Below are 24,836 nucleotides of genomic sequence, written 5' to 3' on the forward strand. Positions count from 1 at the left end.
ACACCCCACATATACAGCCGGGAAAAGAAATTAGTACACACTTTTAGAGGTTTCCGATTCACTCAAGATTTATTGTTGCAACAGTGTACATGGAGTGCATGAGATGATTACATTTACAGGTCAATAACACAAGCTAATGCTGAAACTCCCTTATTAGTACGTGGTGTTGCCGCCACAGGCAACAATACAGGCGCTGACTGGCATCCAGTCTATCGTCCAGATGGCGAATACTGTCCTCGGAAACGTTATGCCACGCCTGCTTGACATGTTCTCGTACTTTTGTAAGAGTTGTTGGTTGACGAGTCAAAGTCATTTCTCGTAGTATCACATATCACACGTGCTCGATTGGAGACAAGTCCCGAGATCGTGCAGGTGAGGAAAGTTGCTGAACGTCCTGCTGAGCACGTTGAGTTCCACGGGTCCTGTGAGAACGAGCATGGTAGTGTTGGAACAACACATCACCTTCCTGCCGCAATAATGGCAGAAGAACGGGTCTAACAACGATCTGTACATTCTGCAGGTACCTCCAGAAACAGCAAAGGTGAGCGAGAGTTGCAGCTTACTGCACCCCAGACCATAAGGCATGGGGTACGAGAAGTGTGTGTCAGACGAACGCACTCTACAAGACAGCGCTCACCAGTTCTACGTCGCGCACACGAACGACAATCACTTGCGTGCAGTGAGAACCTGCTTTCAACGCTGAAGGCCACGGCACGCCAATCCGTCTTCCGAGCGATTCTCTGGCGCCTCCAATTGAGTCGTGTACGTTGATGCTGTGGCAGATTAGAGATATGCGTGCCCGTAGCCCCACTGCTAATAACAGGTTCACAACCGTTCATGTTCACACACCTGTGCTCACAAGCCCTCTTACCTGTGCTTTCGTAGTTGTACAATCTGCCTCTGCTGCCCTTACAATACGACGGTACTGGTGGGCGTCTGTGTTGTGTGGACGTCCAGAGTGTGAGAATGTCCACGTGAACACTGTTACCAGCATCACTGCACGACTGACGCAGCACGTCCAAATTGTGTGGCAATTCCCCGAAAGGACCATCCCGCCTCTCGAAAGGCCACAGTTTTACACCTCTCAAACTCGCTCAGTTGGCTGTAGAAAACGCGACTGCGTCTCCGTGGCTGGTTGCTTGCTTCACACGTTTGCACCACACTGGGCCTTCTGGCTGTGAGTATTCCCTATTAAAGGACAGACACATATGGCGCTCTGGTTGCTATGCCAATACGCTATCGGTTGGTGGACGAGTTTGAAACCATTATCAATACAATGAAGGCTTTCACGACCAGATGTTTTAGCTGCTGAGAATTCTTCCGGGTTGTATGGCCGTGGTCCATGGAACTCTTCAATCCCTGACGTTTCGTGCAAGGCTACGTTGGACATCTTTGGAAGTGCTCCTGGTTGCGCTGAGTCTTGCCGAGTCGGCAAGGACCACGGCCATATAACCCGGAAGAATTCTCAGCAACCATTATCAATACATCTACTTTGCCATCATCGGATCAAAATAGGCGTCATCTTTCCAAGTGTATTAATCTTTTTTCTGACAGTGCATATAACCGCAACACATGTATGAATATTCCCTCATAATGAAAACGCCTTTTCCGGGCTGTTATACTGACGTTTAAATTCAATAATATAGAGGCGTTTCACCTTTTATATGAAACCCATCATCCAGTGCAATTTCCAAGTATTGTACGCAGTTTTATATTTACGATTATGAATCACAGAATCAAAACACTTTTTGTCTCAATTCTTTTACATAAACAAAATTATACTTACAGACATATTTTGCCTGTACTGACAACTTCTCTGTTATTTCCTTTTCTGGCATTTTTCAGACCCGACATGGTGCACATCCATCTATGTATACATCTACATGAATACTCTGCAGTTCACACTTAAGTGCCTGGCTTTCACATTCACACTGTTTCCCTACCGTTCCAATCTCGAATAGCGCGGGGTGGAGGGGGGGGGGGGGAGAATACTTAAGTCTTTCCGTGTGAGCTCTGATTTTCTTGTTTTTTTATTTTTTTATTATGGACATCAACAAAATATTTTCGCATTCGGAGGAGAAATAGTATGATTAAAATTGCGTAAAAAGATCTCCCCACAATGAAAAACGGATTTGTTTTAATGATAGACACCCCAACGCGCGTATCATATCCGTGATGCTCTCCCCTTGTTCCGCGATAATACAAGACGAGCTGACCTTCTTCGGACTTGTTCGACGTCCTCCGTCAGTCCTATCTGGTAAGGATCCCGTACCGCAAAGCCGTACTCTAGTAGGTGACGGACAACCGTGGTGTAGCCAGCCTCTTTAGTGGATTTGTTACACTTCTAAGTTTTCAGTCTTTAGTTCGCCTTCCCCACAACTTTTTCGGCGTAATCGTTGCAGTTTAATTTGTTCTTAATTGTCACTCCTAGGTATTTCGGTGAATGGACAGCCTTTACATATATGTGATTTATCGCATGACCGAAAATTAACGGATTCTTTTTAGTACTCACTTGGATGGCTTCCTACTTTTCATTACTTAGGATCAATTGCAACTTTTCGCACCATGCACATGTCTTGTCTCAATCATTTTGCAGTTGGTTTTGATCTTCTGATGATTTTGCAAGACGGTAAATCACAGTATCGTCCGTTAGCAATCTAAGTTGGCTGCTCAAATGGTCTTCTAAACTATTTTTGTGGGTTAGGAAGAAAAGACGGCCCATAACATTTCTTTGTAGAATGTCAGATATCTCATACGTTTTAATCGATGAACTGTGACCTTTCTGACAGGAAATCAAGACTCCAGTCGCACAACTTAGACGATACTCCATAGACGAGCAATTTTCGTACAAGCCACTTGCGAGGAACGGTACCAAATGCTTTCTAGAAACCTAGAAATATGGACTCTATTTGAGGTCCCCTGTCGATAGCACTTACTACTTACAGAGAATAAAGAGCTAGTTGTATGGCACAAGAACGATATTTCCTAAATCCGTCCGGACTGTGTATGACTGGATTATTTTCTTCAGTGTAACTGGTAATGTCTGAAGGATAAGAGGTCTGTTAGTCAGCGGATTACTCCCATTTCGTTTCTTGAGTATTGATGTGACTTGTGAAACTTTCCAGTCGTTAGATATGGATCCTTCGATGAGCGAGTGGTTTTATACGATAGCTAAGTGTGCAGCTGTCATATCAGGATACTCTGACAGAAATCTAATAGGTATGCACACAGCACAATGTCTTACGAGACGTTTTTGCATGTTCTTTTCGGATTTCTCCTTTTACTTGGATTGTCCAGTCACAAGTACGGAAAACTAAGCACTCTCCCGTTACTACAATTTGTCGAAGGTCCCATTTCGAGATATTGAACAGTCCACAAACTACAAAGATTCTTAAGCGACTCATCGTGTATAACTCGTAGTTTTTCTCAGACACAAAATGGGTTAAAAAGCGACGTAGGACTCTAAAAATTGTTCAGGTGCGAGCAGGACTCACGCATTGAGGGTTCCCTACAAACTGAATTCTCTTCATCCATTCCGAGAATCGAAGATCTCGACGATTTGTTACTTTATCGACATTTTAAGAGAATCTACCGTCGGTTCTTGGTAGAACAACATCATAATAAATGAAAAGCACCAGTTTGCTTTTGTTCTACAACAAACAAAAGAACAAAAGCAAACTGGTGCGTTTCATTTATTGTTATCGACATTAATGCTGGCAAGATAACAGTCCCACAGATTCCAAGCCTTTCCCAACTGTTTTAATATCAGGTTTAAAGCCAGATAACAAATGACAAAGGAAATATTTTAATAACTTGATATAAGCGTAAATTAACAATTGTCTGATTTTTTCCCTAACTTGTATTGTGTAACTTTTCTTCTTCCCAAATTTCATGATTATACATCAGAGGAAGTACCATATAGGTTTTAATGAGTGAGTTTGCGAATATCTAAGTATGTGACGTAAATTGCCGTGCCTTTCGGCTGCATTGACTTAGCAGCGTAATATTATTACACCACCAAAGGACGATAAGCCTCAGTATGTGACAACTTTCAACTTGATACCTCTACTCGATCATGAGAAAAATACACATATCAGAAAAATATTTGCATCACCCCGGTTCCCAGAAGATAGACGTTGACTGTGGATATTGTATCATAGAGACAGTCCCTTTGACTTTTCAGAAATGTCACTAAACCCGCCCAAAGATGTAAACAACTATGTATGAGCAGTTCCTATTAGACCGAGGGGGTCCGACAGTCGATCAGTTCCAGTCATTCCATCAGGAAGGAGGTACACGGCTCGTGTTGTCTGTAGTTCAACGATGCTTTGGCGGTGAATACCGCGGTTCGATCGCGTCCGCATTGTTACTTTATGCCAGGAAGGGCTCTCAACAAGGGAAGTTTCCAAGCCTCTCGAAGTGAACCAAAGCGATATTGTTCAGACATGGAGGTGACACAGAGAGACAGGAACTGTCGATGACATGCCTCGCTCAAGCCGCCCTAGGGCTACTACTGCAGTGGATGACCGCTACCTACGGATTATGGCTCGGAGGAACCCTGACAGCAACGCCACCATGTTAAATAATGCGTTTCATGCAGCCACAGGACGTCGTGTTATGACTTAAACTGCGCGCAAGTGGCTGCATGAGGCGCAGCTTCACTCCCGACGTCCATGGCGAGGTACATCTTTGCAACTACGACACCATGCAGAGCGGTACAGATAAACCCAACAACATGACGAATTGACTGCACAGGATTGTCATCACGTTCTCTTCACCGATGAGTGTCGCATATGCCTTCAACCAGACGATCGTCGGAGACGTGTTTGGAGGCAACCCGGTCAGGCTGAACGCCTTAGACATACTGTCCAGCGAGTGCAGCAAAGTGGAGGTTCCCTGCTGTTTTGGGGTGGCATTATGTGGGCCGGCGTGCACCGCGGGTGGTTACAGAAGGAGCCGTAACGGCTGTACGATACGTGAATGCCATCTTCTGATCGATAGTGCAACCAATTAGGCAGCATATTGGCCAGACATTCGTCTTCATAGACAACAATTCGCCCCCCCCCCCCTCGTGCACATCTTGTGAATTGGCTTCCCTCAGGATAACGACATCGCTCGACTAGAGTGGCCAGCATGTTCTCCTGACATGAACCCTATCAAACATGCCTGGGAAGGATTTAAAAGGGCTGTTTACGGACGACGTGACTACCAACCACTCCGAGGGATCCACGCCGAATCGCCGTTGAGGAGAGGGACAATATGGACCTACAGTGCCTTGATGAACTTGTGGATAGCGTGCCACGACGAATATAGGAATGCATCAACGCAAGAGGACGTGCTGCTGGGTATTAGAGTTACCGGTGTGTACAGCAATCTGGACCACCACCTCTGAAGGTCTCGCTGTATTGTGGTACAAATGCAACATGTGATTTTCATGAGCAATAAAAAGGGCGAAAATTATGTTTCTGTTGATTTCTATTCCATTTTTATGTACAGGTACTGGAACTTTTGGAACGGCTGTGATGCATAACTTTTTTTTATGTGTGTAGTTCTTAACAGACGGACAGACAGACAGAGTGCTAAAAAATGACAAAAATTTTTTTGATGTAGTATAATTACAAATTAACTGTTTTCGGTTATTTCGCTTTGGCTGTTGTCTGAAACCTTGCTTCTTGCCAGATTTCATTATTCTAGGTCAACGCGAAGAGCCCTGTAGGTTTTGATTAGTGTGTTAGTGAATATCAAAATATGTGACATACATGAAAGCATCCTTTGATTGCACTACCTTTGATTCTTCACTCCTTTACATCAGCAAGGAACCGTTGACCTTAATATGTGACATAAATTTCGACTTCATACATCTACCCGTTCCTGGGGAAAAGGGTTTCAAACAGTCGAACAGATAGACAGGCAGACGGGGGACAACAAAGTGATCCTATAAGACTTCCATTTTTTCCGATTGTGGTATCGACCCCTAAGAATGTGTCGGCGTGCTATCATCTCGACCGGAGTAAGATTGGTATTATCGACATTTCTCTACTAAATACCGATGCTTTACGTACGGCAGGGATTTTGTATCTCAGGGCCTTACTGTGATGCCTGAGGGCGAGGTTCATCGCTTCGGAGGCAGCTGGTATCTCACTCGACAAGATAATGCTGTTAAATACAGAAGCGGCAGCGGACGCGGGTGTTGCTCGCAAGTCGCTGTCGACCGCCGCTATCGGTCGGGAGCGACTCGACAGCTCCCGTGCCGGTCTGCGGCCGCGGCGGCGACGGCAGTATCGATTGGAAAGTCGACGGCGCCGCCGACTCGCCGACTACCTGTTGACAAACAAGTGCCGACCTAGAAAGCTCGCGCTGGGATCGCCTAGCGAGGCGGCCCAGACCCTCGCTTGGCTACACGTAGCGGCGGCGCGTGCCGCTGCACTGCCTGGCTGTTGTGTCTAGGAATCCTGCATAATCGGTCCGCTAGACAAACAAGCAAACAACTCGTATTAAAGGGTTGTGTTACAATAAGACAACTACGATACTAACTTTGATAGATGTGTTGCAAGCAAAGGCCGCGTACAAAATTATCAGTCTCCAGTAACTTCGTCTTGGAACTCTTCCATTTGGTCCGTAGTTGCATACAAAAACAACAATATGATATAAGAACGTAGCCTTCCGCGGCTGGTGTCATAGTGATTAAACTTCTTCTGGGTATTATGCCGCGTCTTTGGTAAAAACTAACAACAATAATAAACCAAAACCGACGTTTCGGCCGATTTGCAACGGCCTCCCTAAGGGCACGATTGGTTTTGCATGGGGATATGTGCTTCTGTTTATTACAGACTATCGATGTCTGAGGTCACTGTTGTAAAACTTTTAATTGGCTAGTCATGACTTAAGGGAAGATGGAAGGAAGGAGGCTATTCGTGGATGTCCATGTCGTCAACGATTGGTAGATGTCCACCAATCAGCGTTCGGCTTCTGGTTGGGAAGTTTTCCTCCTGGTGTGCGCGGTAGTGGACTGACAGTTGCTCTACAGCTGTTTGTGGAGATACGTCCGTGTCCCGTGTAGCTTCTGCCCCGCGACCGCTCGCGGCCCGTTGGACTGGGATGGCCGGCAGCCAGGACGCCGGGAGTTTGTAGCTATCTTCTCTGTTGATGTTGTCAGGCTGCTTAATAATTTCGTTCGCCTCCCGTATTTTGCGTTCTCGCATCCACGATTCTTTTGCCAGTATTCGGGCTTCCTGCAACCTGATAGGTTGTCCACAGTCACGGTGGCGTTCCGCTATCGCCGATTTATTATATTGTTGTAATCGTTCATAGCGTTCGTATTCTGCTACTCGTAAGCTGACAGGTCTCCCTGTTTCTCCTATGTAGGGAGCTCCGCATTCACACTGTAGTTCGTAAACACCTGCAGTATTAAGATTGCTGACTACATCCTTGGTGGAACCTATCATTTCGTGGATCCTGTGACTGCTTCGAAAAATCGGTCTGAAACCTCGTCGGCGGAGGATTTTGCCTATCCGTTCACTGACGCCTTTTACATATGGTAAGTGTAACAGTGGAAGATTCTCTTCTTTGCCTTCTTCTCGTTTTCTGCTCCATTTCGTTTAGCTACTTTCTTATAATGTTGTCATCATAGCCGTTGGCACGAAACGTGTGTAGTACCTCCTTTAATTCTTCTTTTATGTTATTTTCATCGCTTATCCGGTAAGCTCGGGCAGTTAACGTATGCAGAACAGAATACTTTTGAGCTGGGTGGTGGTGGCTCTCCGCTTGCAGGTACCGATTAATGTGCGTTGGGGTCCGGTACACTTTGTGTCCCAGTTTACCTTCGGCAGCTCTGTATGCTTCTACATCCGTAAATGGCAAGGTACCATTGTTTTCAGTCTCATGTGTGAACTTTACATTTTTGTGCAGGCTATTTAAGTGCTGGAGGGAGTTTCCCAATTCCGCTTCACCGTGAGGCCAGATAATGAATGTGTCGTCCACATATCGTAGCCAACAATTGGGACGTAACGGAGCAGAAGCTAAGGCCGTCTCGTAAATATAACCACCTATCCCCATGCAAAACCAGTCGTGCCCTGAGGAAGGCCGTTGCAATTCGGCCGAAACGTCGGTTTTAGTTTATTATTGTTGTTAGTTTTTAGCAATGACGCCTCATAATACCCAGAAGAATTTTAATCACAACAATATTATATTTGTGAGTCCGCCTTGACGCAAAAACCTTGTTATTTGTTTACATATTTATACCCCTAATCAGTTTCGGCGACAAATATCACCATTATCAAAGGGTTCTTTAAATCTAAAACATGCAGAAAATAGCATAGTTATACAAACTCAGTAAAACTTTATTAAATTTTTACTGTTAGTTTTTTGAAATACAGTTTTCTGTGGATACTTTCAATACTGCCTTATTTATTGTACGTTATGGCATATTTTTAAATTGTTATCTCTGTTTGTAGCATATTTTCTGTGGTTTTTCTGTTGCCGTTTTTCTCAGCGTACTTCATGTCATCTGCAACTATGTAAGTGGCAATTAGTGACCCAATACTAAAAGATGAACTTACGTATGTCAGCGTTATACACTTGGGGTTGCGGTAGTGTTGTGGGATACAGTTTTGGCGTGTACTGGGCTGTTACTTAGTTATTCGTGTTCTCACGTTCGTTGAACGGTATGCAGCCAATTCTGTACGCAGAGAAAAGGAACTATCGCACTTTGTTTATGACCGAAAACATTACGCCATCTTGCTGTTTTCATGTGTCGCAAGATGGTGTAATGCTTTAGATCATAAACGAAGTGTGAAAGTTTAGTTTTTATGTGTACAGAATTAGCTTCATACCGCCCAACGACCGTGAGTACACGAGTAACTAAGCAACAGCCCAGTACACACCAAAACTGTATTCCACAACTCTACCATAACCACAAGTGTATAACGCTGACATACGTAAGTTCACCTTTTAGTATTGGGTCATTAAGTGCCACTTACATAGTACGCTGAGAAGAAACGTCAACAGAAAAAGCACAGGAAATATGACGCAAACAGCGATAACAACTTAAAAACATGCCATAACGTACAATAAATAAGGCAGTATTGAAAGTATCCACAGAAAACTATATTTCAAAAAACGAACAGTAAAAATGTCATAATGTGTTACTGTGTTTGTATAACTATGCTATTTTCTGCATGTTTTAGATTTAAAGAACCCACTGGTGATGGCAATATTCAATATTTGTCGCTGAAACTAGTTAGGGGAATAAATAAGTAAGCAAATAACAGAGCGTTTTGCATCAAGGCGGGCTCACAATTACCTATGAATATCTACGATGCTCTGGTTTACCGCAAAAAAAAAAAAAAAAAAAAAAAACGCACCTCCGTTCCAGACGCCATTTTGAAAGCTACGCATAGCGCCAGAACTCATCGGAACCTCATGGAACTATAGAGGCTGGAACGGGAATATTCTACAATGGCCAACAACAATTTCCGCACTTCTTCAAGCGAAACTGACCGACAAAAAATACGTTGCATTGAATGCCCTTGTACTCGTAGATTCGAATATGCTTCGCGAAATTGTTGAAGGACCCATTCCTGTCCATAATATTTATAAATGTCCCAGTGCTTGGCAACGGAAACAACACGGCGATGTTCGCCGAAGATGCTGTTGTATGTAGAGGAGAAAATTATAGCAAGGTGCAAAAAGACGGGCAGAGGATCTATGACTGGTGATCGCATTGTCATTTGACCCTCAAGATAAACAAAAGAGGCTGAATGACACGTCTTTGTTCGATTACACAATTGCTGCATAGTCACTGGATAAATTCTCGTTTGTTAATTAACTGGGACTGTGCGTGCGGAATGATTTAAAGTGTAAAGACCACAAAAAATTAATCGTGCGAAACGCAAATGGCGGACCGAAATTTATTGGAAGGGTCCTTAGGAACTGCGGTGCTACGACCAGGGAGGCAACTTACGAAACAGTCATTTGACAGATGCTTGTATATTGATGGTCTATCCAGAACCTGTGACGGATACATTGTTAAAAGAAACGGCGAAGACCCACATAAGAGCGGAACATTTCGTCACAGGTGCGTCACATAACCGTTCCGCCAACTTCAATGGCAGGCAGTACAAGAGAAGCGTTGTGCATCACAGTCTTTTTTTATCGTTACTATCCAAAGAGCATACGCTCCTACAAGAGTCAAATAACATGCTGCATCTATCTCAACGAAAAGGCCATGTGCGTAAATTTAGAGAGATTCGGACACACGCGGAGGTTTATCACTGTTCGGAACTGGAACTGAGAAGGCTGGTAGGATGATGAGGGGGGGAGGGGGTAGGGGGGAAGGGACAGTGGTGCACGCGGGGCCCGCGACACATGCCATGCGCTGAAGTGAGAGTATACAGGTAGAAGTACATACACTCCTGGAAATTGAAATAAGAACACCGTGAATTCATTGTCCCAGGAAGGGGAAACTTTATTGACACATTCCTGTGGTCAGATACATCACATGATCACACTGACAGAACCACAGGCACATAGACACAGGCAACAGAGCATGCACAATGTCGGCACTAGTACAGTGTATATCCACCTTTCGCAGCAATGCAGGCTGCTATTCTCCCATGGAGACGATCGTAGAGATGCTGGATGTAGTCCTGTGGAACGGCTTGCCATGCCATTTCCACCTGGCGCCTCAGTTGGACCAGCGTTCGTGCTGGACGTGCAGACCGCGTGAGACGACGCTTCATCCAGTCCCAAACATGCTCAATGGGGGACAGATCTGGAGATCTTGCTGGCCAGGGTAGTTGACTTACACCTTCTAGAGCACGTTGGGTGGCACGGGATACATGCGGACGTGCATTGTCCTGTTGGAACAGCAAGTTCCCGTGCCGGTCTAGGAATGGTAGAACGATGAGTTCGATGACGGTTTGGATGTACTGTGCACTATTCAGTGTCCCCTCGACGATCACCAGTGGTGTACGGCCAGTGTAGGAGATCGCTCCCCACACCATGATGCCGGGTGTTGGCCCTGTGTGCCTCGGTCGTATGCAGTCCTGATTGTGGCGCTCACCTGCACGGCGCCAAACACGCATACGACCATCATTGGCACCAAGGCAGAAGCGACTCTCATCGCTGAAGACGACACGTCTCCATTCGTCCCTCCATTCACGCCTGTCGCGACACCACTGGAGGCGGGCTGCACGATGTTGGGGCGTGAGCGGAAGACGGCCTAACGGTGTGCGGGACCGTAGCCCAGCTTCATGGAGACGGTTGCGAATGGTCCTCGCCGATACCCCAGGAGCAACAGTGTCCCTAATTTGCTGGGAAGTGGCGGTGCGGTCCCCTACGGCACTGCGTAGGATCCTACGGTCTTGGCGTGCATCCGTGCGTCGCTGCGGTCCGGTCCCAGGTCGACGGGCACGTGCACCTTCCGCCGACCACTGGCGACAACATCGATGTACTGTGGAGACCTCACGCCCCACGTGTTGAGCAATTCGGTGGTACGTCCACCCGGCCTCCCGCATGCCCACTATACGCCCTCGCTCAAAGTCCGTCAACTGCACATACGGTTCACGTCCACGCTGTCGCGGCATGATACCAGTGTTAAAGACGGCGATGGAGCTCCGTATGCCACGGCAAACTGGCTGACACTGACGGCGGCGGTGCACAAATGCTGCGCAGCTAGCGCCATTCGACGGCCAACACCGCGGTTCCTGGTGTGTCCGCTGTGCCGTGCGTGTGATCATTGCTTGTACAGCCCTCTCGCAGTGTCCGGAGCAAGTATGGTGGGTCTGACACACCGGTGTCAATGTGTTCTTTTTTCCATTTCCAGGAGTGTATTTACACGATTCGTGAACTGAAATGCGGTCAGAGACTGTGTAGTACGAAATTTAGTACGATGCTATACGGTAATACTTCATTTTGAAAGTGTTATCACTATCTAGAGAATAGTGTTTGGAAGTGGCACTGTGATGTGTGCTTAATTCAAATGAATGAAGTGCACTGTCGTCTTGTATTAAAATTCAATGTTATGGTGGGTTTGGTGCCAAAGGGAATAGATCAAAAGGGTTTTCAACGTTTATGGGTTTCTACAGCTAAGTTAAAAAGCCGTAGTACGTTCTGGATTTGCAAAAACGGCGAACACAGATGAAAACATTGAGATACAAATATTTGTACCGTTTCAGAACGAGTCCAATGGATGCGAATGTGGAACGTACCGAGTAAATCAAGATTTTAAACATGGCTGAAACAGCAACTGTTGAAATTATCCACGGTAAATGATAACAGCCAAACAATTGCAGGATAAAGATTTATTAAAATTCTTGACCACGGTTTCGGTGTATCTAAATATACCTTCATCTGAAGTAAAATACACTAAAGTCACATCCTGCAGTGGAGAAACATAAAATAATTGTGCCAAAGGTGTCGTCAGTAGTTAAAACATCATCTCCATTTATACAACATAATTATGGACAGAGTGTTGATGCGAACACAACATAGCATCATTACCTCGAGTTCACAGGCGAGGTAATGATGCCATGCTGTGTTCGCATCAACACTGTGTGGTTGTTATCATTCACCGCGAAGTACCGATTAAATTAATTTAAAGTCCTTTCCGATTTATTTATATCATGCAGGAACAGAGACTACTGCATTTTTGCTAAATAAGGAACGACGGGGAGAGCAGTGGGGAAGGAGGGGAGGGTGAGGGTGAGGGTGAGAGCTAATAGAGGAACCGTAAACTTAATAGCAACCCTATCGTCGGTCGTAAGACCCTTGCGTTACACCCACAATAATATTTGAGTCAGATACTGGGGGAAGGTCTGTCATGGAATTCTAAGATGTTCTCGTCTGACGTAAATTAACAAACGGTTTCGAGCCTTCTATTCAATTTATCGAGAATAGATATGGAGCTGAAACTGAAAATAGCAGAGAGAAAGCGAAAATATTAAATAACGCATTACGTATTGCCTTATCGTCGCACAAACTTCCAAACTGGAGTCAAGGGTATTAACATCCCCAGTATCGAACTACTAATGCGTAGTAATGAAAGCGAACAAGGCACCAGAACCTCATGGAATTCCAGTAAGATTTTACGTTGAGCTGCTGCTGCTGCTGATTAAGTGTGTGAAGGTCATCAGTCTCTTATTGAACTCCAACTGGGAAATATACATAGCTCATCTGCCTGTGTCTAGAGTATATCCAACGTGCAACTGTGAGAACGTTTTTTATAAGTTTTCGTAGAGTGTATCTGAGATGGGACGTGGATACCAGCCCAGAACTCACCTAGCGGCATGGGGAAACAGCCTAAAAAGGTCATTCAGCCTGGCTAGCACACCAGATCGCGTCTTTAATCCTCGAAAGCGATTCGACGTGATCGGTTTCACCTCCACGTTTCCAGAAAGTGGCGCGTTAGCTTTCTCGGCTCCGCAGGAAGGCACTTTATTATACGTTCAATACTCGGTACAGTTACGACCTTCCCTGTCCAATAACTTTCAGGAATTTCTGGTGCAGCGCGTAGTGAAACTTTATACATACTTCGGCTCGGAAAGAACAGTAGTGCCCCTAAAATATTTGATCTCTTAGGTATGGATATGAAATACTTGGCGAGTAAGGGATCTAAATTTGAAAGCAAGCTGCTAAGTAATTCTTCTGGGCAACACCGTTATTCCATAAGAATTTTTTTTTTCTTTTTTTGAAACTTACGGTTTATAAAGTGGATTTTTTCCGCCCTGTTCTAGGGGTTGATCGACGAGAGGATACGGAACAAAAAATTCTAATGAACTTATATCTGACAATGCATGGTTTCCATGCTAGAGACCATGTAATCAAACATACTGTGTTACAGAGACTGCGCTCTGCCGGCCGGAGTGGCCGTGCGGTTTTAGGCGCTACAGTCTGGAGCCGAGCGACCGCTACGGTCGCAGGTTCGAATCCTGCCTCGGGCATGGATGTGTGTGATGTCCTTAGGTTAGTTATGTTTAATTAGTTCTAAGCTCTAGGCGACTGATGACCTCAGAAGTTAAGTTGCATAGTGCCCAGAGCCATTTGAACCATTTTTTGAGACTGCGCTCTAATACGCGCTATACCAGGCAGCCGCAGTTACAGTATGCATGCTTTCCTCCTAGAGGGTGGTACTGTTCCTCTTACGTCGTGCCGTAGCGCCCTCTCCGGCCGTGGTAATTGGTAATGTTGTCTACGATTCACTTCCTTTGCTGACTCACCTTGTAGTGGATGTGGTACAGCGTTGTACACAATGGTTCCGTATTCGAATCGAGAGCTTGCCGACATTTATGGAAAGGCAAATGGCAACGGGCGGAAGGCAGCAATGGTGTAAGAGACCTATACAGGTCGACAACAACTGCAGCATTCAATGTTTGCAACAGTGTTTCGCCGTTTGTCTGAGATACGGTCGTTTCAGGAAGCAGGAAATCACGAAGGACGTACCCGAGATGTTCGGACACCAGAGTTGGAGGAAAATGTGATTAACACTGTGGAAGGCGACCGCCGTGTCAGCACCAGGCATCTGGCCCGCCAGAACCGGGTAAGACAGACGACAGTATGAAACATTCTCCATGACAGTTGTTGCCACCCTTATCACTTACAGCGTGTTCATGGCTTACTAGAGACAGACTTCTCACAACTGGAACAGTTTTGTCACTGGGTCCTTCACCAGGCATCCAAAATTCCAGGATTTGTGTCGTTCGTCCTCTTCAAAGATGAGGCCACTTTTACCCGGAGTTTTATCTTCAGCTTTCATAACAGTCATCTGTGGGATAGTATGCAGAATCCCCATGGTATGGCGACAGTGAATCATCGGCATCGGTGCAGCCGGAATGTGTGGACCGGGATAATTGGCGACCGTATTTTGGGACCAGTCTTCCTCTCACGTCGCCTAACAGGCTGGACCTATCGGCGTTTCTTGCAGGTGACTTTGCCTTCACTGCTGGAAAAAGTGCAGCTGATGACGTGAAGGGTTATGTGGCTGCTACATGATGGTGCTCCAGCGCACTTCACCGTTAACGTCCGGACGCAGCTCAATTGTTTCTTTCCTGGTCGACGGATCGGACAAGAGATTCCAGTTGCATGGCCTTCTCGTTCACTGGATCTCAACCAGTGTGATTTCTGGTTATGGGGCCATCTCAAAAGTATCGTGTATGCAGAGCCCATTCCAGATGTAAAGACACTGGAGCAGCGTATTCATGCTGCCTTTGACTTTGTTCGGATGGAGCCTGGCCAACGTGAATGTGTAAGACAGAACGTGCTACGGCGCGTACACGCAAGCGTTGAGGCGCATGGAAAGCATTTTCAACACATACTGTAACTGTGGCTGCATGGTACAGTGCGTATTAGACCGCAGTCTCTGTAACAGTGTTGACTGAATAAATGTTTCCGAGCATGGAAACCATGCATTTCCGGTCATAAGTTCATTAGACATTTTTTGTTCGGTATCCTCTCTCCGATCAGTCCCAAAAATTTGTATACTGTGGAAAAAATCACCCTGTATAGAACAAGTTAATTACATACTACAACCAACTTTTGTCTGCAGATGACGATGTTTTAACGGGAATGATTAAAGTTGAACGCCTTTCTTTTATCCAATAGCGGATATCAGATTTAATGTTAATGATAATATTGATTAGGATAAACAAGATGTCAGCCATTAATGAATGACAAATAAGCATATCTTAATTTTCTTTTTTGTTCCCCTTCGAGCACTGCAATTATGCAATGTGCAAATATCGTTCCATTGTTCCTCTCCACAATTTTTCCTCGCGCTATAAACTCTCATGTTTTCTCGCTACAGCGTTATTTAACGTCTGGCCATATACTAACGTTGTACATTTCTACAGATCGAAGCGAAATGCAGTGTTTCTTTAATTAACAGAGAGACTATTTGCAGTAAACCAGTCAATCAGTCTTTTAACGTGGTATTTACATTTACTTCCGTTGCTGTGTATCCATTACGAAATTTAAATACTGCGACAGGTCGTGTAAAGCTTGCATCACTCTGCAGTAATTGGATTGTATCTCTAAATCCGACTAAATAACAAACTTATTAAAGTGAGATGTTACACAATAACTGCACGTTGCGTCACCAGAGTTAATCTAATGTCAACGCGTGCTGCTCTAGAATTTTAAATAACATAATTGTTTCCCTCCTGACCTGTTTAATTTAGCGACAGTCCGGTGAAATTCGTGATGCAGGCAGCAATCAATCTAGTGTGACGGAATTTTCGGATTGTCGCATCGTGAATGAGGACGAGCGCAATAGCCCATTGATTTCCCGCTTTTGCTGACAGAGTGCATCGTGTTGTCGTTGCATTAAAATAGCATTAGTTTCGAGAATACTGCGTTCTCATTTGCTATAAACCTGGCATTCCCAATGGCCGAAAAAGTGTTATAAAAGAATCTTTCCCTTCATTCGTTCTGTGACGTTTGGTTTTTTGCTTTCCGTGTCTGCAGTGCTGCAACCTTCTAGGTTACTCACTTCTTGCTAACAATGTTTCCTGCAGAGCGTTTGCACCCTTAAACTACGGAAGGAACATATTTCATACTGTGTATTTAAATTAACGTGCGTTCTAATCCCATGCGTGGTGTTTTCTAAACGTTGACTGCTACCGTAGTAATGCTGATCGGAGCTGTCTGTGTGAATATTGTAAAACAATAAAAACACTGCACTTTGCTAATAGCGTTTTAATTATACCAGAGACGTCAACTACCAGTAAACGTTGAACAATGCTAATCGAGTACAGTGGAATTACACCAGGTGACTCTAGGAGAATTCGATTAGAAAATGCGACGCTAAAAATAGTAGTCAAGATTTACCATTCGAACAGCAGAATGGCTGACAAGGGCAGAAATTAAGAGGTGGTAACATGCAGATTCACAATAACAAAGAGATCTTTTTTGAGAAAGAGAAACAAAGTAATAACGAATATAGCTTTTAAGTGTAAGGGAGTGTCTTTTAGAATGTATATTAGGACAGTAGCCTCATAAGGAAATGAAAGGTGATCCATAAACAATAAAAATATGAAGAGAATAGGAGCTTCTTCAATGTGGTATCGCACTAGAATGGAGAAGGTTAGATGCGTAGGTCAGATGAGTAGTAAAGAGCACTGAATCAAATCGGGAAGAAAAAAATCTATTGTAACATCATACATAAAAATGAAATAGAACGTCCTTGTATATATTCTTAGAACAATTTATATTTTTGTTACGTACACAAGCACCACTTTCCAAACTTTAACGTGTAAAAATAATTTCTGTACTAATGTTTTTTTTGTTTTTTGTTTTTAATCACAATTGTCCCATCACCCATTCTGCATTTTTGTAATGGGGCCTGTTGAAATTGATACATTTTTTGACTCAAGGGGATCATTTCGTATTTTACGAATGCAGATCGAGTGCAATTCCGACAATAACCATACTGGATAAAAAGAAATCCCTTCACTCACAAATATATGATGTAAAACCACATAGGACTCCTTACAAATGTAGTGATAGCGTCTATATGTTTAGCCACACAATATGATCGTCTATTACTCTAATGTTTTTCTTTACAGGCTTCCTTTTGAACCTGTCTGCGAGAAGTAAAAACTGCAAGGTGAGTAAGAGGCCGCAGTGTTTCAAAATCTGTCTCTCCCTCTAGTGGGTGTGTGTGCATGTGTACGCGTATTGACTGTGTTGTTTGAATGCGTACATTTGTCGCCTGCACTATTGTCATTCATATGGTTTATTATTACACTAGTTTCTAGCAGTCTGAAAAAAAGAAAATACTCAATACGGACTCTGTACCATGCTGAATCACAGTTAGATGAGTGGATATTTTTCTTTGAACATCATAAAAATCAATACACTGTCACGTGTAGTTGCAAGATCACTAGCGAAGCCACTTCGATTTCATTTATATCGGCTTCTGTCGTAATTGATATACAGCAAGCTGCCCATATCTCCCTGCACAATTAGAAATGATTATGCACACTGATTGTAAACTATCCTTTTCAGACACCTAAGGCACTGCCATTTGAAACAGGTCATTAATGTATGCAAAACTCTCCTGACTAGTTTATACTCTCCAGTTTCTTTCTTTTGTTGTCGAAATCTCTTCATCCTCCTTGAACTGAAAAACACACCATCCGGTTTTACGATATATTGACTACCGGCGTAGTTATCTTTTCAAAGTGTTGCTCATACGTTATTATAGTACTATTGCAATTTTTTGGCCTATTTTGAAACTTACTTCAATAATTTCAGCAGATAAAAGGTCATTTGCAAGTGACGTAAAGTAAAACGAGAGAATCACAAAACCGAAATTTTCTACCATCCGTGAACAATTAAGCAACCACCGTCATGGAACATTTTAGCCGTTTTAATAAGTAATAGTAAACTTAATGACCGTTACAAACAGTTTTAAGTAAATCGGAACTATGTGAGCACATGTAATACAGGAGAACAAGCTACCGACCAGCTGCTATTTTTCTGCAGTAGTTTAACGAATGGGAGGGGCGATTTCAGGGAACAAATAATTATTAAAATAGGACGATGAGCCATCGATAAATCTGACTTTGTTCATAAACATACAACACTTTAATAATACAATTTTTGAAACTGAACATTTTCCGATATATGGCCGTCTGTTTATTTTATCTACAAATTCATTCAAATTTTGAAAATCCTGGATATATGCTGAAGGCTTAGGGATTTCTCGTCATAACTCATGCAGCCAATGAACAATTTTACATTCACAATATCCACGGGTGTACTGCCGGTCTACAGTGTCCAACGGGCACAATATTTCGGCGATCATACGTGTCGCCATCATCAGGTGAACTGACGGACTGGCTCCTGTGAACGTGCCGGTACGGAGATCAGTACGCTATGGCTGATCTCCGTACCGGCACGTTCACAGGACAATATTTCGGCGATCATACATGTCGCCATCATCAGGTGAACTGACGGACTAGCTCCTGTGTACGTGCCGGTACGGCGATCATACATGTCGCCATCATCAGGTGAACTGACGGACTGGCTCCTGTGAACGTGCCGGTACGGCGATCATACATGTCGCCATCATCAGGTGAACTGACGGACTGGCTCCTGTGAACGTGCCGGTACAGAGATCAGTACGCTATGGCTGATCTCCGTACCGGCACGTTCACAGGACAATATTTCGGCGATCATACATGTCGCCATCATCAGGTGAACTGACGGACTGGCTCCTGTGAACGTGCCGGTACGGAGATCAGTACGCTATGGCTCATCTCCGTACCGGCACGTTCACAGGACAATATTTCGGCGATCATACATGTCGCCATCATCAGGTGAACTGACGGACTAGCTCCTGTGTACGTGCCGGTACGGAGATCAGTACGCTATGGCTGATCTCCGTACCGGCACGTTCACAGGACAATATTTCGGCGATCATACATGTCGCCATCATCAGGTGAACTGACGGACTAGCTCCTGTGTACGTGCCGGTACGGAGATCAGTACGCTATGGCTGATCTCCATACCGTCACGTTCACAGGACAATATTTCGGCGATCATACATGTCGCCATCATCAGGTGAACTGACGGACTGGCTCCTGTGAACGTGCCGGTACGGAGATCAGTATGCTACGGCTGATCTCCGTACCGGCACGTTCACAGGACAATATTTCGGCGATCATACATATCGCCATCATCAGGTGAACTGACGGACTGGCTCCTGTAAACGTGCCGGTACGGAGATCAGTACGCTATGGCTGATCTCCGTACCGGCACGTTCACAGGACAATATTTCGGCGATCATACATGTTGCCATCATCAGGTGAACTGACGGACTGGCTCCTGTGAACGTGCCGGTACGGAGATCAGTACGCTATGGCTGATCTCCGTACTGGCACGTTCACAGGACAATATTTCGGCGATCATACATGTCGCCATCATCAGGTGAACTGACGGACTGGCTCCTGTGAACGTGCCGGTACGGAGATCAGTACGCTATGGCTCATCTCCGTACCGGCACGTTCACAGGACCATATTTCGGCGATCATACATGTCGCCATCATCAAGTGAACTGACGGACTGGCTCCTGTGAACGTGCCGGTACGGAGATCAGTACGCTATGGCTGATCTCCGTACCGGCACGTTCACAGGACAATATTTCGGCGATCATACATGTCGCCATCATCAGGTGAACTGACGGACTGGCTCCTGTGAACGTGCCGGTACGGAGATCAGTACGCTATGGCTGATCTCCGTACCGGCACGTTCACAGGACAATATTTCGGCGATCATACATGTCGCCATCATCATGTGAACTGACGGACTGGCTCCTGTGAACGTGCCGGTACGGAGATCAGTACGCTATGGCTGATCTCCGTACCGGCACGTTCACAGGACAATATTTCGGCGATCATACATGTCGCCATCATCAGGTGAACTGACTGACTGGCTCCTGTGAACGTGCCGGTACGGAGATCAGTACGCTATGGCTGATCTCCGTACCGGGACGTTCACAGGACAATATTTCGGCGATCATACATGTCACCACCATCAGGTGAACTGACGGACTGGCTCCTGTGAACGTGCGAATATCTTGTAGTATTTTCTGGTAAACAAATAGCTGTTCATGTACTTATGTATGACTAGTGTGTGTGTGTGTGTGTGTGTGTGTGTGTGTGTGTGTGTGTGTGCATGCAAAATCACTGTCGTCTGAATGCATTCATTTGTTGCCGGCACATATATCCCAAACCGAAAGTTCATAAAATTCAATCACGCTATTGTGATTCAGATTATTTATTATAACTCCAATTTCTAGCAGTTTGAAAGAAAGGAAATACGCCACACGAACTCTGCACTATGCTTTTACTTACGTCGATGATGAGTGCATATTTTTCTTTTCAGATTGTAAACATCAATATACTGTCACGGGTAGTTGCAAGATCGTTAGTTAAACCATTTCGGTTGCATTTCTACCAGCTGTTGTTCTAAGTAATCTGCAGTAACTTGCCCGTACTCGTAATAACTTTGCAAGGTAATTGAAAATTATGTGATTTATGCGGTCACTATTGCGGCGTTGCCACGTTTGCAGAGTGGCCACCCGGACAAGGAAAACTTTACGATTTCTAGGGCGACTTAAGTTCTGTCTAACAGTTCAGAAGGACAACCAAAATCCGTGTTGTTGGACAGGATATAACAACAACTTGCATGCTAGGAATACAAAAAAGCCTGCAACAAAAAACCGACGTCAGAGGTATAGACCCACAGTGTTAAACGTCTGTTGGACGATCCTTCTTGGAAACAGGGATGACCTGTCTTGTTTTCCAGTCATCAGGAACACATCACTCCTCCAGAGACCTACAGTACACTGCTGCTGGAAGAAGGACAAGTTCTTTCGCTTACGCTATTATACAATCCTACTAGCATCCCGTCAAGTCCAGTTGCCTTCGCCCTGTCGAGCAATTTCAGTTTCGTTTCTATCCTACGGTCACATATTTCAATATCAGCCATTTTGTCGTTCGTGCAACGATTCAGAGGAGGCAGTGCTGCGTGATATTCGTCTGTGAAACAGAGACTGCGCTACTGAATGAAGATAATTACCGGACACGTTGTAAAATGTCTGGGCTGTTATATTACGTCGACTTCTCGTTCACCTTCCTCCATGAATTTTATAATTACCTGACTCCAAGCGCTGATCATTCAGGGTAAAGTGTGTCGAAGAATGCTGAAAATTAGGTCGACTGACAAGGTAAGGAAAGAGGAAGTTCTGCGCAGAATGCGAGAGGAAAGGAATATGTGGTAAACACTGACAAGTAGAAGGGAAACGATGATAGGACTACTGTTAAGACATGATAGAATGACCTACATGGTACTAGACGGAGCTGCAGAGGGCAAAAATTGTAGAGGAAGACAGAGATTGGAATACATCCAGGAAATAATTGAGGACGGTGGTTGCAAGTGCTACTCTGACATGGCACAGGAGTGTAATTCGCGGCGGGCTGCAGTAAACCAGTCAGAAGACTGATGACTCAAAAAAGAAAAAAAAAAAGATGACAGAATCGATTGAGATCGTGATTGCTAAGAAGTCACAAACTGTATGTTTCATTATGAGTGCTCAAGAATTATGAACACTTTTAATTACTCACAGCTAAGCAACATTCCCCATGCCACATTATGTTACCGCTCGCGTTCGCACTGAAACTTATACAGTAACCTACAGCGGCGCGAAAAACTATTTTAAGCATTCAGCAGCAAAACAGCGTAACAGTGGTGCCTGGTGCACGATATGTACTCAGTTCCCGGACTGTTACGCTGCAACTGCAACACCTGTGTTCGTGTCAAGCGACAACAATTAACGTCTCATTAGAAGCATTGTCTGTGGTCACAGATTATTTCGTACCTTTGCCATCACCTAAACTGTAGGTAGCTGTAATACACACTCTATCGCTTGGCGGATTGATAACTCTGCCATACAAAAATTAATAACTGATGTCGAATACCTTGCCGTAGGATGGTAACGTACCCGTACCCTTACAACGTGATTATATTGTTGGAAAATTGCTTTTCTTTGGCGCCCATTTTCTACAGAAAATATGCAAGTGACTAAACTTTGTTAGAGACGTTCTTATAGTGTCAGTGTTGTAATCTTACCCTCCGACACATCACCATTAAATTTCTCTTAGACTCTTCAATATTTTCAAAATCTTCGAGAGGCATAGAAATACAAAAGAAAAACATTTTACTTATCTTCATTTTCTCTTCTTGTTGGCTCCAAGTCTTGCGTATAAGGTTACATTCTTACGGCTGAAATTTTGATTTAACGTTGGCGGTTCCTGATGACTGAATAACTGATGAAGATTTTACTGTATATTGCTTACATTTTATTCTTTGTCACATTATTAAATATCACACCGTTTTTACAATTTCCACTTAATATTCCAAATTACATTGTCAGTGACAGTCATAAAAAAATACGTCTGTCTCCATCAGAGGCATGCCCACTACTCCTTCCATTCTGTGGTACTCAGAATATTCTAAAGAGTTAAAAAAAAATGTTTACAAACTTTCTTGACAAAAGAATCATCACCAAGATAAAAATTTATTTTGTACATGAATCCAGAAATAAATTTAATAATTAGCGTTAGATTGTGCAATTAATAATATGAATTTTAAGTAAACCATAAATTTCATAATTTCAAGTATTTTTAAACAAACAGTAATTTTAATCGTAATTACATATCTATTGTAACAAATTAATTTCTTTTTATAAGTTTTAGCCTGAAATATAGTACAGCGTATGCAAAATATATTAATTCTTTTAGTGGAACAGTCGAGAATGTTCATCTATACCAGATTCGGGATTAATCCTGCGTGCCATTACAGTGTGCAAGCAGTTTATCTGTAGCGTCAGAGTGCATGAAGTTTGGGGTTTGGGGGGGTTGGGTTGTTTGGAAGAGGAGACCAGACAGTGAGGTCATTGGTCTCATCGGAAGGGAAGGATGGGGAAGGAAGTCGGCCGTGTGCTTTCAAAGGAACCATCCCGGTATTTGCCTGGAGCTATTTAGGGAAATGACGGAAAACCTAAATCATGATGGCCGGACACGGGATTGAACCGTCGTCCTCCCGAATGAGAGTCCAGTGTGCTAGCCACTGCGCCACCTCGCTCAGTTATGAATTTTGGTTCACCCAGTATGTACAGGGTGTAACAGAAATATAGCTACAAACTTCCAGGGGTTGCAGAGGGTGGTCATGAGGATTAGAGAGAGGGGAGGAACCCTTGTCCGGAAATGTCGTTCAAGTTACAGGGGAGAAGTCGCCCTGCCACAGGTTAAGCTCTTTTGCAGCAGGCGAGAAATTTAACGCTGACGTCCTGCACTTCGCAGTCCTTACAAAGTGTCATGTGTGGACACATTAGACGCCAGCCAACGGCATGAATGATTTTAGGGACATTGTCTGGAGTTCGGTCTGTAGGTCGTCGCCATTACAATTTACGTTTGTGGTGGGGCGCCTTCTGCCCTGCAGCTTAGACGCTCTGTGTCGTTGTTGGGTGGACAGGGGTTCGTCTGCTCGTTGTGTTCATCATGACGATCATGTACAACTTCTAGAAGTTCATTGGTTTCATTTCACACACTATGTTTCACCAAAAAACTAACTGTTTCAAACAAAGTAGAAAGTAGGAGGAAAGTTCTGTAGCTAGATAGTAACAATGTAAGAGGTGTGCGCCAGATCTTGCAGGAAAATTAGGTGATAGATACCAGGTCACAAGGTTTTTGAAGCCCAGTGCATGTCTTAGCCAAGTGACAGAGGATATAGGATCAAAGTGCACTGATTTTACAAAGCAGGACCATGTTGTGATAATGGGTGGAGCAGGAAACAGTATAAATAGGGATCAGGGTTATAATATTGAGTGTGACCTGATAAAAATAGTATTTGCAACGAACCATACAAATGTAGCTTGGTTCCTGCTTTGATGCGGTATGATCGGGCCCAGTTTAACAGCTCTGTCAGTAGGGTCAATATGGAGTTAGATCAGCTGCTTTGGGCGGATACTTTGTCTGGCATAGGTTTGGTTCCTGTTGATGGTATTGGAAGGTGGGAGTTCACAAGGCATGGCCTGCATCTCAGTAGGAAAGGGAAGGGTGAATTGGCTAGAATGATAGCAAGATCTTTAAGGAGGGGCACTGAAACTCATGGTGATATCTCTTTTTTAGGCTAAGTGATTCGACGTTCAGTGAAATTACGTTTACTGAGAATCTCTGACAGGCAGGTACTAGAGACGTCAAAAAATCACAAGAACCATATAGAATTGCAGTAAAAAAGTTAGTATGTCACAAGATACTCATAAACGCACAGTGAAA

At 44.2% G+C, this 24,836-nt stretch overlaps 1 long non-coding RNA gene across 1 annotated transcript in view; it reads left to right on the forward strand.

Annotated features, from left to right (window-relative positions):
• Nucleotides 1–24,836, forward strand: part of LOC126253396 (uncharacterized) — a 962,344-nt gene that overhangs the window by 632,812 nt on the left and 304,696 nt on the right. The window contains exon 4 of the long non-coding RNA XR_007545951.1: nt 17,559–17,599. This is a non-coding gene — a long non-coding RNA (uncharacterized LOC126253396). The remainder of the gene's footprint in view (nt 1–17,558; nt 17,600–24,836) is intronic.

Source organism: Schistocerca nitens, chromosome 4 (genome assembly GCF_023898315.1).
Source record: "Schistocerca nitens isolate TAMUIC-IGC-003100 chromosome 4, iqSchNite1.1, whole genome shotgun sequence".
NCBI lineage: Eukaryota > Metazoa > Arthropoda > Insecta > Orthoptera > Acrididae > Schistocerca > Schistocerca nitens.